Source organism: Salvelinus fontinalis, chromosome 33 (genome assembly GCF_029448725.1).
Source record: "Salvelinus fontinalis isolate EN_2023a chromosome 33, ASM2944872v1, whole genome shotgun sequence".
Lineage (NCBI taxonomy): Eukaryota > Metazoa > Chordata > Actinopteri > Salmoniformes > Salmonidae > Salvelinus > Salvelinus fontinalis.
This window is the reverse complement of record NC_074697.1, coordinates 49349860-49370041: the sequence shown is the minus strand read 5'-3', so window position 1 is coordinate 49370041 and position 20182 is coordinate 49349860. Positions and strand designations below refer to the sequence as shown.

Sequence of the window (20182 nt, the reverse complement as noted above, 5' to 3'; positions counted from 1 at the left end):
CAGCGCCCCTCAAAAGGGAGTAGCAAAAAAACGTGTGACCTCCGCGCATGCACTCGCGTCTGCAGATGCGAACATGCGCGCACAATTGCTTCCCAAATGTATAGCCTGTCATTACCGCCATAAACCGTGATGCATTTTCAAAACGCAAGCTAGGCTACAGAAATAAACTGCGTTTTACACCTGCATTTGGAGCTGACACTCATTCATGCTAGCAGCCAATATCAAGTAGGGATATATTATGTGACTTCTCTGGAGTCCAGAGCAAGCAAAATCATGCAGACTACTTATAGCAGAGGTTGCAGGATTGGATGTTCTTAATGCCCGCACCGTGCCTGCCTGCAGAGTGCTAGTTCAAGCTGCCAGCCTTTAAGCCCTGTTCTTTCTCACAACTAACGTAATAAATTTGCCAGAATATGTTACATCTTCATCGCCTAATAATGAAGGTAGTGCGATTTTACAGCTGCTCATCTTTAGGCATATAGCCAGTAGCCACCCAAACTAGGCCTAACTGAAATATGAAAATTGTCAATCAAATCGTCAGGTAGCCTATTTTTCTGGCTATAAATGAGTAGTAGATTTCTAAATGGTATTTTATTTGGATGATAATGTAGGCCTACTTGTTTTTGCCAGGCAAAACTGGAGGAAATTAAACAAGGTGCGCGCCAATGGTGATGACTGGTCATTGGTCAACAATCAAAATGAGCTTTTTGGTTCTGAAACATAGATGAAAATGTTTTGTATACCACCACCGAAAAGGGCACTTTGGAGACAAATGGGAGTTTGCTCTGCACAGGTAGAGCCCTATCTGTGCCTGATTGACTGTAATTTAACCCCAAAAAATGAGGGAGTGGGGTGTCTCTCTTCCGTCTCTGTCCCTATCGCTATGTTTGAAAACAATCCCCCCCAGTCACTCAATGCATCAACGACAGCAGAGGAACACAAATTGAGTGTGCTTGATTTATTTTACCGGATTAGCGGAGTTCGTGCCTTGGAATAGCCTGCACACCGCCAAGCCCCTAGGGCAGGGTTTCCCAAACTCGGCCCACAACTGCGTGGCCAAACACATCTCCAACATTATCATTAAGTTTGTTGACGACACAACACTGGTAGGCCTGATCACCGACCACGATAAGACAGCCTACAGGGAGGTCAGAGACCTGGCAGTGTGGCGACAGGACAACAACCTCTCCCTCAATGTGAGCAAGTCAAAGGAGCTGATTGTGGACTATAGGAAAAGGTGGCCGAACAGGCCCCCGTTAACATTGACCCGGCTGTGGTGGAGTGGGTCGAAAATGTCAAGTTCCTTGGTGTCCACATCACCAACGAGCTATCATGGTCCAAACACACCAAGACAGTCGTGAAGAGGGCACCTTAATTTGCCTGTATTGACTCTCAGATACACCACGGTAAGCCTACACAAAACACAACCCTTATTTTAAGTGTCTCTACTAAAATTCCCTATAGGAAAAATGTATACCGTAATTTCCGGACTATAAACCGCTACTTTTTCCCCACGCTATGAACCTCGCGGTTTATACAATGACGCGGCTAATTTATGTTATTATTTTTTTTTCACAAGATTCATGCCGCCAAAAAACTGAGCACCGTCACATAATGTGACGTAAATCGAGCGCGCTCAAACTTGCCATCATTCTGATTACGGTAGTCATTTTGTCACCCTCATCATGGCAAAGACATGGAGAAATGCATATAATGCAGCTTTCAAGTTGAAGGCGATCGATCTGGCTGTTGGAAAAGGAAATAGACCTGCTGCACGGGAGCTTGGCCTTAATGAGTCGATGATAAGACGTTGGAACTGTGCAGATCCGACTGAAAGCCAAAACAATCGCCACCGCAATGAAGTTTGACTTTCTTGGTAGGCTACTGTTTACTGCTATTTATGTTTTATTTTTGTTACAAGCCGTGTTTCGTTAAAGCCTATTTATTTTTGTTACAAGCCGTGTTTAGTTTAAAAGCCTATTTATTTTTGTTGCAAGCCGTGTTTCATTTAAAGGCTGTGTAAAGTTCATTTGTTTCAATGTACCGGTAGGCACTTGCGGCTTATAGACATGTGCGGTTTATTTATGTACAAAATACATATTTGTAAAAAATTCAGTGGGTACGGCTTATATTCAGGTGCACTTAATAGTCCAGTAATTACGGTAGTAGAAAAACGATTGGAACCATTTCCCTGTTTGACCACTAGGTTTTATAGGTATTATGACACCTCCAATGTGGGGCTCTATGGGCAGGCAATCTGACTGTAGGCTAGTGGCAATGCATTTACTGTGGGCGCCAATAGTACAAATGCCTACTGTCCTGGACTTTGAGTTGACGCACGCCTAAAGTTATATTCACTGCTATAATATAAGCTATTTGTAAAACCCAACTTGGCCATAGTCTTTTTTCACTTATTTATTTTTCAAGAGTTTCCCATATTTTCCCCAAGACACCCCGCCACGGAAATGAATTAATGTTATGATCACTGTTGATTGGAAACTGCCAGTTTGCAAGTGACTTGAAAAACAATCAGTTACATAACTCAAAACATATGGCAGACTAGTCTTTTGCACCTCCTTATAATACTAAAAACTGTAGTGGATGTTGTGCTCTCAACCTCAAATCAAACACAAGTCACAATGAGAGTACTTATGCCTGCAGTTCACACTGCAGGCCTTATTGCTCAAATCAGTTTTGTTTTTCAAATCCGTTTTGGTCTACTGACTGTCCAAACAGCATGTTACAAGTGACCAAATCGGATGTGTGTGGCTATGCTAGTTGTCATAGTAACGACATGGTGCAGGGTTGTAGGCTGATTGGTGGTGGTGCTTGTGCTTACTATCACTCAGAAGTTATGTAACAAGCTAAGGTGACAACAATGCCTGCCATGGACATTCCCCAATTGCTTTGAATGTTCAAAATCATAGGGTAAGGAAACTTTTAAAGCCACAAAGGATAACATGATCCAACTTTCAACACAAGTCCTTTTTGTCAAGCCATAGCAGTCAACTAACTAGTTAGCTACCACAAGTTATTGTCAAACTGTCAACAGAGTAGCTAGCAAGCAACAAGGTATGCTGAATAACAGTCTAAAAACCACGTGAGGGCAAATACACTGCTCAAAAAAATAAAGGGAACACTTAAACAACACAATGTAACTCCAAGTCAATCACACTTCTGTGAAATCAAACTGTCCACTTAGGAAGCAACACTGATTGACAATAAATTTCACATGCTGTTGTGCAAATGGAATAGACAAAAGGTGGAAATTATAGGCAATTAGCAAGACACCCCCAATAAAGGAGTGGTTCTGCAGATGGTGACCACAGACCACTTCTCAGTTCCTATGCTTCCTGGCTGATGTTTTGGTCCCTTTTGAATGCTGGCGGTGCTTTCACTCTAGTGGTAGCATGAGACTGAGTCTACAACCCACACAAGTGGCTCAGGTAGTGCAGCTCATCCAGGATAGCACATCAATGCGAGCTGTGGCAAGAAGGTTTGCTGTGTCTGTCAGCGTAGTGTCCAGAGCATGGAGGCGCTACCAGAAGACAGGCCAGTACATCAGGAGACGTGGAGGAGGCCGTAGGAGGGCAACAACCCAGCAGCAGGACCGCTACCTCTGCCTTTGTGCAAGGAGGAGCACTGCCAGAGCCCTGCAAAATGACCTCCAGCAGGCCACAAATGTGCATGTGTCAGCATATGGTCTCTCAAGGGGTCTGAGGATCTCATCTCGGTACCTAATGGCAGTCAGGCTACCTCTGGCGAGCACATGGAGGGCTGTGCGGCCCCACAAAGAAATGCCACCCCACACCATGACTGACCCACTGCCAAACCGGTCATGCTGGAGGATGTTGCAGGCAGCAGAACGTTCTCCACGGCGTCTCCAGACTCTGTCACGTCTGTCACATGTGCTCGTGTGCTCAGTGTGAACCTGCTTTCATCTGTGAAGAGCACAGGGCGCCAGTGGCGAATTTGCCAATCTTGGTGTTCTCTGGCAAATGCCAAACGTCCTGCACGGTGTTGGGCTGTAAGCACAACCCCCACCTGTGGACGTCGGGCCCTCATACCACCCTCATGGAGTCTGTTTCTGACCGTTTGAGCAGACACATGCACATTTGTGGCCTGCTGGAGGTCATTTTGCAGGGCTCTGGCAGTGCTCCTCCTTGCACAAAGGCGGAGGTAGCGGTCCTGCTGCACCTCCATGCTCTGGACACTACGCTGACAGACACAGCAAACCTTCTTGCCACAGCTCGCATTGATGTGCCATCCTGGATGAGCTGCACTACCTGAGCCACTTGTGTGGGTTGTAGACTCCGTCTCATGCTACCACTAGAGTGAAAGCACCGCCAGCATTCAAAAGTGACCAAAACATGAGCCAGGAAGCATAGGAACTGAGAAGTGGTCTGTGGTCACCACCTGCAGAACCACTCCTTTATTGGGGGTGTCTTGCTAATTGCCTATAATTTCCACCTTTTGTCTATTCCCTTTGCACAACAGCATGGGAAATTTATTGTCAATCAGTGTTGCTTCCTAAGTGGTTAGTTTGATTTCACAGAAGTGTGATTGACTTGGAGTTACATTGTGTTGTTTAAGTGTTCCCTTTATTTTTTTGAGCAGTGTATATCAGATTTAACCGTTCAGACAAATCACATGGCCAGGAATCACCTAAGGTGGTTTGAAATGGGGCTTGAAATATCTGATTCCATGTGCTTTTTGGCTGTTCAGACTGCAGGAAAAAGAACAGATTTGAATCAGATATGCATATAAATAGGAGTTGAGTCACTCCAACTGCCAATATGAACAAGGCTTTATAGATCGGATTGCACTGTTGCCTCAGCTTCAGGCTTAGCTCAAGTTGTTCTCTACTCTGTACCCAACGACATCATACCCAATATTACTCAAAACTCAGCAACAATGTAATACCTTCCACAGAGTGTTTTAAAATGTCTAACCATTTAATTTCAAAACATATTGTATGTTTGATAATCATGTCAGGGAAGCTGGAATTGAAGCAAAGTTTTAGGTGCATGACAATAACATGTGAAAAAGAAGAAGAGAGCCACACACCAGGAGGTCAGATGCAACATTTTAATAACCTAATAATCTCAACATTTCAACAGACAAGCTGTCTTCATCAGGGTATAATGACAAACACTGCAGGGCACCAGTTTATGTAGGACACACACAGGTGGTAATCATTGAAAAGTGAAAGACTAAAGATACATACATGGGATGCTTTAGTGAATTTCAGAATGTCTGGAATAGAAAAGGCAGAAATAAAACAATTCAATAAGCATCCATGGCCGGGTGTGGCTTGATATCATTGGTTAATTTACAGATATAAATAGAACATATAAAAACATAAATGGAGAGCATACGATCATAGACACAATTTGGATACATAGGTCTACAAACATTTACAATGAATAGCAAAATCACAGACACAATTTGGATACATAGGTCTACAAACATTTACAATGAATAGCAAAATCACAGACACAATTTGGATACATAGGCCTACAAACATTTACAATGAATAGCAAAATCACAATAATCACAAAAATGGCTTCAGATCAAAGTCTAAGTTGAGACCAAAGGGAGCAAGGGTCTTTAAATGAAAGATTTCGATGTTAAGGTAGACATGTTAAAGTTTTTTAGACACATCCGTTTAAGGGAATACTGTAGCTCCCCGAATCGTGATATTTCAACTAAACATGTAGGCTGCTCACCTGCACAAACTCCGACTCCTTTTAGAAGTAAGAGTTATTTTGTACCAACAGCCAATCACAATCAAATATTGAGACATATTGCAGACTCGTTGAAAAAGATGTTGGTAATCTCCTTAAGAACAAACATGAGTACAAATCTTTCCATAATAACCGAAAGATGAATTACAATCCGATACGTCAGTCCTTACCCACCCTGCTGATAAGGGTGGGTTGGTGTACACATGGAGGACAGTTTATGTAAATGAGTGTCATAGACAACTGCTTGACAACACCTTTTACAAGAAACTCAGAAGTGACACCACTTCCCAAATTCAGAACACTATCTTTACTGTCCTATTTAAGTTCTGGTCAAATCACCTAAAAAAACACGACTTTTTGTCTATTCAACACCCTAAAATTGACACTTTCTATTGTTTGCCGAAATTACACAAGATTGTTACAAAACCTCCAGGGCGCCCTATTGTAGTGGGCATTGGTACAGTAACGGACACTTTATCGGCTTTTGTTGACTTTTTTATTAGACCACTCGCAGATCAGCTCCCCTCCTTTGGTCAGGGTGGCCTTAGATAATCTCCCCATAGGTCAGAATTACCTCTGCAAATCAACTTCTCAATCAACAGGCCACCCTCCCCATAAGTCAGAATTACCTCTGCAAATCAACTTCTTAATCAACAGGCCACCCTCCCCATAAGTCAGGGTAGCCTTAGGTGATCTCCCCATAGGTCAGAATTACCTCTGCAAATCAACTTCTTAATCAACAGGCCACCCTCCCCATAGGTCAGTATTACCTCTGCAAATCAACCTCTTAATCAACAGGCCACCTTCCCCATAGGTCAGTATTACCTCTGAAAATCAACCTCTTAATCAACAGGCCACCCTCCCCATAGGTCAGGATAGCTTTAGGTAATCTCCCCATAGGTCAGAATTACCTCTGCAAAATTACTAGTATTTAGGTAATTGTCGCTCAATTACCTCCCAAAATAAAATAGATGATTATCGCTGGATCACCTCTGCAAAACAACTAGTATTCGTGTAATTGTCGCTGAATTACCTCCCAAAATAAAATAGACGATTATCGCTGAATCCCCTCTCCAAAAACAAACTATTATTAAGTAATGGTCGCTGGATTACTTCTCCAAAACACATCAAAATCATCAATCACTTAATTCAATTTATCATATATTTCCAATCTAGAATTCGACTATGTCATATTCAAAGTTTATGTATATGTTGAGTGAGGTGCCACTTACTTGTTAGAGGGAAACCACACCAGTGAATGCCAATTAATTACAGACTTAGATTAAACAGGTGTCTGCTTACCTTGTTCAATTTGGAGCTCTGGCACCATGGTGTAGAATCTCCTCCAACCGGGGTGGACACTTACCCCTGGCACTCACCCCTGCAATGGCTCACACATCTGCTCAGTCCGTTTCTTATAGAGGCAGAGACTAGAAAAGAACAGTGGAACAGTATTAAATCCTATAATGCATATATTGCTAATATGTGGTCCAGGACCCTATAAATGTAGTGGGGGAGGGTATTATAGCCCTTCCCCTTCTATTAATACAACATAAGCATAATCAATTATTATAACACATCAATAATTTGGTGCAGCCCTTATCATGACCCCAAGGTGACCCCCATCAAGAGGATCAACAGATTAAATAATAGAGATCATACTGCTGGTGTCGTTTGACCTATGGGGAGGGTGGCCTGTTGATTAAGAGGTTGATTTGCAGAGGTAATACTGACCTATGGGGAGATTATCTAAGGCCACCCTGACCTATGGGGAGGGTGGCCTGTTGATTAAGAAGTTGATTTGCAGAGGTAATTCTGTGAAAATGACCTTAGTCACCCTGACCTATGGGAGGGGGGGGGGCGGCTTGTTGAATAATTTTGAAGAGGTAATTCTGTGAAAATGACCTATACCACCCTGACCTATGGGGAGGATGGTTTGTTGAATAATATTTGATGTTGGAGAGGTAATTCTGAAAACTAGGTAATGAGTTGAGTTGTTTATGAATATTGTGTTGTATGTTTCACTTGTTTGTTTGTCTGTGGATTATAGCAGTTTTACTGGGTAATTTTTAAGAAATGGCATGTCTGGACAGAGATGGCAGGAGAAAACAGATATCCACTGGATGGTTCATTCAACAAGACTAGGTTGGATTTAGTCAAGGAGATAATTCAGACAAGAAAAATTGACAAAAAGGAGGGGAGGAAGAAAAGGACAGATCTTCATGAACAAGGCTATCTTGACCAAACTAAAGAAGAGAACAATAGAGTGCGGGAGGAAAGAAATGAGTCAGGACAGAGGCAGAACAGGAGTACTCCCCACCGCCGTATGAGACTCAACCCAGAGGACCCCAGAGGTGACTATACACAGATCTACCCACTCATACCACTGACAGAAGAAAATGGAGAAGCAACCACAATTATCCTCGAGGGGACTCTGATGAAGGAGGTGGATGGCACAACAGCAGCAACAAGCGGCATGAGAACAATAGAATTGGATGGAAAAAGGAGGCACAGTTCCTGTGGAGTTTCCCTTGCCACCCCAACTCACTCCACAAAAAAAGAACAGACTGGAAGACCCTAGACATATGGATGCCTGAAGAAAAAAAAAGAAAAAAAGACTAACTACTAAAGAGGCAAAAAAAAGTACAATGTGCCACTATCCATGGTTGACCTATTCAGAGAGCAGGAAGGAAGGGAAGTCAGAAAGAGAGAAGAAGAAAGACTGCGGGGGAGAAAGAAGAGTATCTCAGACACTGGTTCAGAAACTGGAAGAAAATAAAGACTGATGAGAACTCAAGAAAAGGAGGACTAGTCACTGCACTGAAGAAGGCCCAGCTTGCACAGATCGAGAAAGGAAGTGGTGGTTTTTCTCACAATATGATGGCTGCTCAAGTTGTTTCTACAGGCTCACCACAACCACAGTCTGCAGCTCCCCCACAGTCACATCCGGCACCCGTGAACCTGGTGCCTAGGGGGTATGTGCCTTTCCCTATTCAGCCTTATGGTGACACACAAACATGGACTGGAAGAGGAGGTGGGCCCGCCAGAGCCCCTCGTTAATGGAACAACACTCAATGCTGGACCTGTGGCAAGTTGGGGCATGTGAGTTTGCAGTGTGGGGGAAATGGAAGAGGAAGAGGTTACAACAGGGGCAGAAGAAACTTTGCTAAGGCTCATCATGGAGTGTACTACCCACCACGGCAACAGTATGCTCCTCAACCACAATACCACTCGCCCGGAGCTGGAAATGCTCCCCCGGGGCAACCTATGCCCTATGGACAATGAGGACAAGTTAATGACAGAGGACAGCCATGGCCAATGGGAAATCAGAACACCAACAGTTCTTACTTCCCTCAGAATCAACAATGAAGGTGCCCGACTCCCCTGCTCCAGTGTCCCCAGTACGAATTCAATGATGGAAGAGAAGAGCCAATGGTTACTCTTAATGTTGATGGACATGACCTACCATTTCTAATAGACACTGGGGCTCACTGTTCCTGTTTAGGCTAACCTGGACAAGCTCAGGCTTCCCTGAGCAAGTGATCAGTAGCAGTAACAGGGGCATCGGGACAGCCCAGGAATGTGTACTGGATAAAGACTTGTTTGATGAACCTCTGCTTGACTCTGACACGGTGCTGTTCGTTGATCTGCTTATATAGATCAAAACACAGGGAAGAAACATGTTGCTTTTTCTGAGGAAGATATTGCAGGGGAAATAAAAAATTGTACAGCCCTTACCAGAACATTTATCAACGCAACAGGCAGAATTGTTAGCTCTGAAAACAGCTTGTGAATTAGGGGCATGAAAGGCACTTACTGTTTATTAAGACTCAGCATGTGCTATTGGGGATGGTTTATCATGGTGTGGGGTTTGGAGAGCAAGAGGGTTTACTAATACCACAGGCACACCTATTAAAAACAGACCTTATGTTGATTGGAACTATGCGAAAACCTAACAATTTGGCTATTGTTAAGGTTGAGGCACATACGGGTTGGAGTGATTATGCTGGTATTGGTAACAGCATAGCTGATGAGGCCAAATTGGCTGCTTCCCGTTATAACACACATGCATTCTATTTTTAGTTGTTTGTGTCATCTGAAACTACTGATCTTGAGAAACAGCAGCAGGCTGATATTCTCAATCACCAAGTGTGGAGGGAGAGAGGGTGTGCTCTCTGTCCTAGGTCTGGCTTATGGCTACATCTTTTGTCTGGCATGCCCTGTTTACCATCAACCATGATCTCTACTATTTGCCGATTAGCAAATGCAGACAATGGCACCCATCTCATAGGAGATGTGGTTGCTAAAGTGGCCAAAATGATGGGTGTTGACCAGAAGTTTGTGTCCATCTATCACCCGCGGAATAACGGGATTACAGAGAGGGCTAATCAAAAGATCAAAGGGGGGCTTGCAAAAGCCCGTCATTCCACAAAAATGAGCTGGGTGGAATGCTTGCCCCTTGTCCTCATGAAAATGCGCAGCTGCCTTAACAAAGGTATTGGTTGTACACCTTACGAGATGTTAACAGGACGACCCATGAACACACCAGGTGTTTGACCGACAGTATGACTGACCAACAGATAGACATAACTGAGGCACAGTGTAATCACATTGAGTACATGAAAGAACTAACCTCTATTGTCAGGTCTCTCCACTCTGCCCACAGGAAAGCAAACAAGGTTCCCCCAGGTGAAGACCCTGATAAGCTTCCCATAAATGTTGGAGACTGGGTGAAAATCAGAGTCCACAAGCAAAAATGGAACCAAACACGATGGATGGGTCCATTCCAGGTAACCATGGTGACACCAACAGCCCTGCGAGTGGCGGAGAGGTCCGGCTGGCATCATCTCTCCCACTGCAAGCACCTCCCAGAGTGGAAGCCATGGATGAGCAACTGGAGGGAGGGAGAGCAAGGCCCCGAGAACATCTGAAGAAGAAGGTCCGAGCCAGATGGTCCGAAGAAAGTCCAAAGAAGAAGAAGGTCCGATCCAAAGGACAGTAGCAGAGGGCCCAGACCAAAAGGCCGGAAAGAAAGATGAAGAAGAAGGCTCTAGAAGAAGGCTCGAACAGAAGAAGGAGACATCATTTCACACTCACACGCAGGTTCTATAACTAGGAAATAGAGACTACACTGGGTCTGGTGGTTTGTTTTCCCCATCATCCTTTTCATTGTTCTCCTTGTGGGCGTAACCACGGGACCCCCTGGGAGATCTGAGGAAAACAACAAATGGATACAAATGGTGAGAAAAATTGGAAATCAGACGAAGAGGCCAGGAACCCAGGTTTTAGTATTTGAAAAGCCTACATCAACCACTGAGCCCACAAGAGTCAGGCTGAGCCTATGAGAAGGACGGATTTTGAATGTGGGTTTTTATACTTTATGCAGAGAGGTAATGAGAAACAACCTACTAGGCGAAGGGAGACCACAGGACTGTTCTTTGGGAGAAGAACTGAGAGGTTACCCGGGGATTATGGGACACATGTATTTTGGGGTGGTCACAAGAAGGGAGCAAACTTACCTAATGTGGTAGAAGGAAGCAGGCAGATCCCTCTATGGCCTAGAACTCGCCTCGGGAGAGGTGAGTCAGTCTTCACGTTAAGAACTACCCATTCTGTACGGTGTAATTATCCCAGCAGGCACCCGTGGATAGAATTGTTAGGAAATGGAAGCTTGAGCATCAATCCCATACTGATCTCCCTAAGCCCGAAGTCAAACCCTCCCTAGTGTCTTTGTAAGGATGGGAAGGAAGACATGGGAGATACTAGAACTTGCCGTGTATATATGGGTCAACAGAGAGAAGAGTATAGTGATAGGAGAAACTATGCTAAAGGGGATTTTAGTGTGTTAGACTTACAGCAACAGGTGACAGGTGTAAACCTCTCCAGGATAGAGGAAGGCATGGGAGCACCTTTTGGATGGATGTGGGTATGCAGTGACAAGGGGTACCTCACTTTACCTCCTGGATGGGGGGGATGTTGTTATTTGGGGAGAACAGAAATGTTTAAGAATTCCGGTCACCGACCTTTTCAATGTGACAGGTCAAACCAACTTTGGGGAACTGAAGCACGGCAAACGACTCATCCCAGACAACCAGGAAGCCTATGGTCATGTCCTACTCTCAGGTGAGATTTTTGGTATGTCAGTCATACCCTCCTGGGGTGTGGCTGTCCTGGGAAAGTGGGTAAAAAAATGTAACCTACTCTTTACAGGCCCATATGAATTTAATGATCCGAGGATTTAGCCAACTCTCATTAGATGTCGTTGGCCACCATGAGTTGGCTTTAGATGATCTTTTGGCGAAGGAAGGAGGACACTGTAACGTACTAGGTATTGTTCATCCTGACAATTGTGTTATGCTCCTCCCTGACTCCTCTGAGAATATGACTGCGATAATTGATAAGATTCCTGATCTTAGTAAAACTCTCTCAAAATCTGAAAAATCTGTCTTTGACAAAATTGGTGACTGGTTTAATGCTAAATTTGGAAATGTAATGGGGAAAGTTATGTTAACTTTGTTGTCATTGTTTACTCCTATACTAGTAGGAGGTTTGGTGATGTTGGCTGCTGTTTATATTTGTAAGAAAATCCCTGTAACTGCTCTTGAACATGCTGGAGTGATGGTGTTGGTGGAAGCTGATACAAATCGTGCTGAAGGTGAGACTGGTGTATTTCTGGTTTCTTTTAATCCCATTGTCTATCCAACTCGTGAGGTTCTTCCCAGGACTCAGGAGGAATGGGAATATAGACAGACTCACCCCACCCCACCAGCATTCCAGGAACCTCAGGAGTTGTTTCTCCCTTTAGCAGGCCATCCCTGGGATCAAATGGATCTGGGAGATTTGCCAAATATGTTTAATTCAGAGGAGAATATTATGATTGAAACTGTGAGACTAATTAGTCTCAAAGGGGGGAATGGTGGGGGTCACCTTGGGGTCATGATAGGGGCTGCACCAAATGATTGATGTATTCATGCTTATGTTGTATTAATAGAGGGGGAAGGGCTATAAGACCCCCCCCCCCCCCACTACATTTATAGGTTCCTGGACCACAGATTAGCAATATATGCATAATAAGGTTTAATAGTTATCTTCTAGTTATCTTCTAGTCTGTGCCTCTTATAAGAAATGGTCTGAGTAGATGTGTGAGCCATTGCAGTCAAAACAGGGTGTCTGTGTAACGGCTGTCGACGTCGTTCTCCTCCTCAGACGAGGAGGAGCATGGATCGGACCAACACGCAGCGAGGTATGTAGACATGATGATTTTAATAATAATAACAAAGACGAAAATACACTTGAACAAACTACAAAACAACAAACGACGTTAAACAGACCTGAACATGAGAACTTACATAACACGAAGAACGCACGAACAGGAACAGACTAAACAAACGAAACAGTCCCGTGTGGTGACGAACACAAACACGGAAGACAATCACCCACAAACAAACAGTGAGAACAGCCTACCTTAATATGGTTCTCAATCAGAGGAAACGTCAAACACCTGCCTCTAATTGAGAACCATATCAGGCAACACATTTAACCCAACATAGAAACACATAACATAGAATGCCCACCCCAACTCACGCCCTGACCAACTAAACACATACAAAAACAATGGAAAACAGGTCAGGAACGTGACAGTCTGTGAGAAAGCGCCTCAAGGCTAAAAGAGATACATAGACACAGACCCCCGCAGGGGAGTAAATAGATAAGAGACAAGTCAGACATAGCACTGTAAGCCACACGTGAATGGAAAATTACTGCTGAGCTCTTAGAAAACACTGTACTATTGTTTTCTCCTGCAAGTTTTTAGAACTGTATATGCATGGGCTTGGTCTCATGAGTAGAAGGTGTTGACATAGGCAGTTACATCACTAGGGGTCGACTGCAACTATTTTTATTTTGCGGAACTTACTCTGATGTGCTTCCGTTGTCAACTTCTGACTTCAATTGCATTAATAAAGGTTTGATTGATTTACTTAAAGATATTGTCTGACTGCTGATTTCACCAATAAGCCAATGATTGACAAGGAATCCTTTTTATGTCTCTGTTTTGGTTGGTCAGAGCGTGAGTTTGGGTGGGCATTCTATGTCTGGTGTTCTATGTTGTCCTTGTGTTGTATTTCTATGTCTGGCCTGATATGGTTCTCAATCAGAGGCAGCTGTCATTCATTGTCTCTGATTGAGAATCATATTTAGGTAGCCTGTTCCCACCTGTGTTTGTGGGTGGTTGTTTCCGGTTTAGTGTTTGGTTTCACCTTTCTGGACTGTTAGTTTGTCGTTATTTTGTTATTAGTATTCGTATTTCATTAAAAGTAATTATGAGTACTTACTACGTTGCACCTTGGTCCTCTTCTTCTCCTCCAGACGACAAGCGTTACACTATGCAATCTGACACACATAAAATGTGTGCTGCAAACATCGTGCTGCTACCATGTTGTGTTGCTACCATGTTGTTCTGTTGTGTTGCTACCATGCTGTGTTGTCACGTGTTTCTGCCTTGCTAAGTTGTTGTCTTAGGTCTCTCTTTATTTAGTGTTGTGTTGTCTCTCTTGTTGTGATGTGTGTTTTGTCCTATATTTATATTGTATTTATTTTTTTAAATGTATCCCAGGCCCTGTCCACGCAGGGGGCCTTTAGGTAGGCCGTCATTGTAAATGAGAATTTGTTCTTAATTAACTGACTTGCCTAGTTAAATAAAGGTTAAATAAAATAAACAAATTTAAGAAATCTGTTTCCTTGATCTTCTGATTTTGTGTGAGGATAATGTTCTATATACTGATCTTTAAAGGAAACCTACTGATCGTAACAGTTTGTTGAGGGCTGATGGCTGTCACCTGCTTCCCATGAGAAACAGTTTGCCCTACAGCCAATTCTGTTGAATCAAAATAATTTCAACAGAAATATGGCTGAGACGCAAATACAATTCAAGGAGAGGGGGTAAAAAAATTGTCAAATTAATTCTGCCATTGAGAAAATCCAAAACAAATCGAGACATGAACTCTTTCAAGGACAGTCTCGCAAAAATAAGCATTATTGCGTTCTTACTACCCGCTATTCAAAGTGCGCTGAACAAATTATGGGAATCGTTCACAAACATTGGCACATTCTAAGTAGAGGTCGACCGATTATGATTTTTCAATGCCGATACCGATACCGATTATTGTAGGACAAAAAAAGCCGATACCGATTATTGGAGGACAAAAAAAGCCGATACCGATTAATCGGCCGATTTATAAAAAATAAAAAAAGAATAATAATGATATATATATCATACACACACACATTTTTGTAATAATGACAATTGCAACAATACTGAATGAACACTTATTTTAACTTAATATAATACATAAATACACACACACGCACACAGCTCTGAAGTGACAATGATACTGAAGAGTCTGCTTAGGAGACAAATACTCTCAACTGTTTGAATAAAAATAGTTTGTTACCTGTGATGAATGTTGAAAACAAAAACTTTAATTTCTATATGCAGGAAATCCTATTTTAATAATGGGCATGGTGTCACGCCCTGGCCTTAGTATTCTTTGTTTTCTTTATTATTTTAGTTAGGTCAGGGTGTGACATGGGAAGTTTGTGTGTTTTGTCTAGTTTAGGGTGTGTGTATTGTTTAGGGGGTGTTGAATAGTGTATGGGGTTGTGTTCAGGAGAGAGTTCTAGGAAAGTCTATGGTTGCCTGGTTTGGTTCTCAATCAGAGACAGATGTCATTAATTGTCTCTGATTGGGAGCCATATTTAAGGCAGCCATAGGCTTTAGGTGATTGTGGGAGATTGTCTATGTGTAGTGTTTGTGTCAGCACTATCTGTATTTATAACTTCACGGTCGTCAGTTTTGTTATTTTGTTAGTTCGTGTATAGTTGTTCGTTTCTTGTTTGTTTTCTCTCTTCTTATAATAAAGATGTATTTTGCACACGCTGCGCCTTGGTCCAATCTCTCACAGCAAGACGATCGTGACACATGGTAAGAATTGACAACCAAAGTGCGAGTCATAATTCCCATGACACCTTCTAGCAAAATCTGAAAAGCGGTTCCTTCATTTATTCCATAGGATATTTTTAGATTCACTTAAAATAAGGTCTGTGTTTCGTGTAGGCTTACATCACCGTGCCAATTTTATAACTGTGTAGATATCCATAGGACAAGGTAACTCTGATCAATATTGGCTAAATATAAGCGAAGATACATTTTTTTGTAGAGTGGATTTATGAAAATATGTTGACAAACGTCACCTTATCCTAGTGAGATTTACACGGGTATCAAAACGTCGAGGCGGTTTAAGCCTGCACGAAACACAGACCTTATTTGAAGTAGATCAAGACATTCTCTATGGAAGACATGAACGGTAAAATAACGAAGGAACCCCTTTGAAATTCAGCCGCAAGTTATTACAGGAATTATAACGCGTCGACTATTTCTCTCTAAACCATATACCTTTGACTAATCCGGTAACTATCACCTCGAAAACAAAAGGTTTATTCCGTTCCGTATTTTATCTAACGGGTGGCATCCATGAGTCTAAATATTCCTGTTACATTGCACAACCTTCAATGTTATGTCATAATTACGTAAAATTCTGGCAAATTAGTTCGCTACAAGCCAGTTGGCCCAAACTGTTGCATATACCCTGACTCTGCGTGCAATGAACGCAAGAGAAATGACACAATTTCACCTGTGTCACGACTTCGACCGAGGCAGGCTCTCCTTCCCGTTCGGGTGGCGTTCGGCGGTCGTCGTCACCGGCCTATTAGCTGCCACTGATCCTTTTCTCCCCCTCCCTATGTGTTTATTGGGCGCACCTGTTTTGTATGAGGGTTAATTAGTTGGGCTTATTTAATCAGCCGGCATACACGTTTCTTTGTGCGGGATTGTTTGTATGTAAGTTGGTGTTGGTTTTGTGCTTCATGTTTCTGGACATTTTTCATTCCCCACGTGTCTGGGGTAGTTTATTAGTGTACACCCAGTGTGTTAGTAGGGTGGCCTAGTTTGTCCGTGTTTCATTAAAAAGCATTTGTTTTGCAATTGCTGCTCCTGCGCTTTTTCCTTCACACTCCGACACCCAGGCCTTACAACCTGGTTAATATTGCCTGCTAACCTGGATTTCTTTTAGCTAAATATGCAGGTTTAAAAATATATACTTGTGTATTGATTTTAAGAAAGGCTGTAACGGCTGTCGTCCTCTTCTTCCTCTGAAGAGGTGTAACAAGGATCGGACCAAAGCGCAGAGTGGTAAGTGTCCATGTTTTAATATAATTAACTGAACACGACAAAAATATACAAAATAACAAAGCCGAAACAGTCCCATGTGGCACGAACACAGACACAGGAAACAAACACCCACAAACCAACAGTGAAAACAGGCAACCTAAATATGGTTCCCAATCAGAGACAATGCAAAACACCTGTCTCTGATTGAGAACCATATCAGGCCAATTGACAAACCTAAACATAGAAACACATAACATAGACTGCCCACCCCAACTCACGCCCTGACCATATTAACTAAAGACAAAACAAAAGAAAATAAAGGTCAGAACGTGACAAAGGCATTGATGTTTATGGTTAAGTACACATTGGAGCAATGACAGTCATTGATTGATTGTTTTTTATAAGATAAGTTTAATGCTAGCTAGCAACTTACCTTAGCTTACTGCATTCGCTAACAGGCAGGCTCCTCGTGGAGTGCAATGTAATCAGGTGTTAGAGCATTGGACTAGTTAACTGTAAGGTTGCAAGATTGGCTCCCCCGAGCTGACAAGGTTAAAAATCTGTCGTTCTGCACATGCACGTTCCTAGGCCCGTCTTTGAAAATAAAAATGTGCTCTTAACTGACTTGCCTAGTTAAATAAAGATTAAATAAAGGTGTGTGTAAAAAAAAAAAAAAAATTCTTAAATTAATTTTTTTTTAAATCGGCAAATCGGCGCCCAAAAATACCGATTTCCGATTGTTACGAAAACTTGAAATCGGCGCCGATTAATCGGCCATTCTGATTAATCGGTCGACCTCTAATTCTAAGATCCGATGACAGTATCGGTCTTGTGTTTTCGGACCCTACCTTGGTTGTATTCTCAGAGATCAATTGGTAAACAGAACCCAATCGAAGGTGTTATCACGTGCTCCACTAAGACAGTTATTTACATTATAACTTGTCCTTGTGGGTAAAACAAAGCGTAAATTAATAGTACGAATCTCTAAGCATCATTAGTTGCAAAAACTCGACGTACACAAATATACATACACAAACCCTTTAGAACTCCAAATGGTAGTTCTGCCTACAGGCAGACAGCACGGCAGACCCCGCTGTGGTTTGAGCATGCAGTTGCCTCATTTACATCACCTGTCATTTAAAAAACAGCTCGTTTTTTGTTTGCCTTTGTATAATTTTAAGTATCTTCATTTGATTAAATTACCTTTCACACTTTCATGAAATGTAGGTACAGTATTATAAATAGGTTCTTAGAGCAATTACGTATTTATCACCAGAGAAAATGTATCTGCTGAGCAACTATAAATAGTGTCACAGTTTACAGTTTTGTAACGGTTCAAATACATGCAAATTATCTGTGGTAAAACTAAACAGCAAAATATCACTGAAAAACTTTACAGCTAGATGAATCAATCATCATTTCAGTAATTCTGATCTTGTCTTCTTCACAAGGGGGTCGTTTTCAAGACTTACATGCAATGGCCAAGAAAGTGAGGAGCACCAAGAGCATTGTGCAGAGATATTTCATGATGATTTGCTCATATTGACTGTTCTTTAGAATAGTTGCAATGCGACAGTTTCTCAGGTTTAGCCTATTCTTTGCAACCAGTCCCAGTTAACTTAATAAGACTAGTAGTCATGAGTCAGAGCTTGTGCTTTTAATAAAACTGAACTGAAACAATCGGGACCAGTGGATAGTACATGTTGGAATTGAATAGTATCATGTGTACTTACATTAGCCTATTCCTAGACCTGCCCTTCTTACTCTTGTCTGAATAATGTTACAGAGCTACTAGTGAAAGAAAAAATTGGTTCCACTCGATGTAAGATTTATGTCTCCCCACTAAATTTAAACACTCAAGGAACCTATCAGGGCTGCATGACAATAATCTAATTTGACTCCCACATGCCATTCCTTTCATCTGCGCTGATTTAAAAATACTGGATAGGTGAAAGCAATGTGGTGTGGGCCCTTATCCTACCTGACATATGCTTTTACCAGTCCTGTTTTTTCAGGTCGGTGTAGATGGAGGGAAATTTACAAGAATGTAGATACCACCTCTACCCCCAATGCCCAGGCCTGGTTCAAGTACTTATGAAATCAATGTATAATTCTCTCCATATCCTGGATCTAACAAGACAGATGGGTGAAAGCAAGGAGTTCCATTAACTATCCCCAATTCTACTATAGGCTTAACAGACTACCTTAGGGAAAGGGGGAATTTGTATTTTCAAAGTATTCAGAGAGGTCTCCATAGACATTTTCTCTCTGATGTTGTTTGAAAAGTGAAATGCTAGAGGGCAGTAATGTGACCCTCATTGCCTTAAATTGCACAATGCTCTGCTACTGTGTGAACACCCGCAAGCCAGTCTACACCATTAGAATCAGACATTCACTATACCCATTAGAAGAGGAGCAAAGACTCAAACTCCATGGTGCTGAATTCTTTCGGTGCAACCGTGGCGGGCTCATAACTATCCATGGCCCAGGGGAGTTGGTGTCCTACCTAATAATCAACTTGGGCTGCTTCAAGAAAAGTGTGAAATGGTATGTATTTGAGCTGGAGAGGAGTGTCATCAACCTTTTCAGGAAGTATGCGGTAAAAGCATCCACCTCGCCAGACACTGGGGTCTGGGTTGGAAAAAACAAGATATGTGCCATTGGTATGTTAACCCTTGATAAAAATAAAAACAAATTGCTATGTTTACAACAACAGGGCTACAATGTGTCATGCTTGATATCACAGTCAAATGTTTCCTCTTTCAGGAATCCATTGTGGGAGGTACATAACATCTCATGGATTGGCACTGAACTGCAACACAGATATGGGCTAGTTTGAAAACACTGTGCCATGTGGGATTGTTGGCAAAGGTGTCACCTCCCTCAGTCAGGAACTGGGATGAGATGTCTATATTGAAGAAACCATCCCACGACTGCTGTAAACTTTCAGTGATCGGTTTGACTGCACACTGCTTCATGGATAATATTCTAATAACAATTAAACAATGCACGGTAAATAAAACATGGATATTTTGACAATCATCATGTTGTTTTCTCTCCCTCTCCCGGGCATATCTGTCCGCCAAGAAACTACGTTTCCCACATTGCGCTATGAGGGGGTGAGCCCGCTGTTTTGGTGGTCCAAATGTAGCCCCGCTACTGAAGGCTACTAGTTGGTTGTCACTAGTTTCCACAACTACAAAGTCAA

The 20182-nt window shown here is 42.4% G+C and overlaps 1 pseudogene; it reads left to right on the top strand.

Annotated features, from left to right (window-relative positions):
• The first annotated feature begins 19295 nt into the window (after nucleotides 1-19295).
• Nucleotides 19296-20016, top strand: LOC129832466 (putative lipoyltransferase 2, mitochondrial; annotated as a pseudogene).
• Nucleotides 20017-20182: the final 166 nt, after the last annotated feature.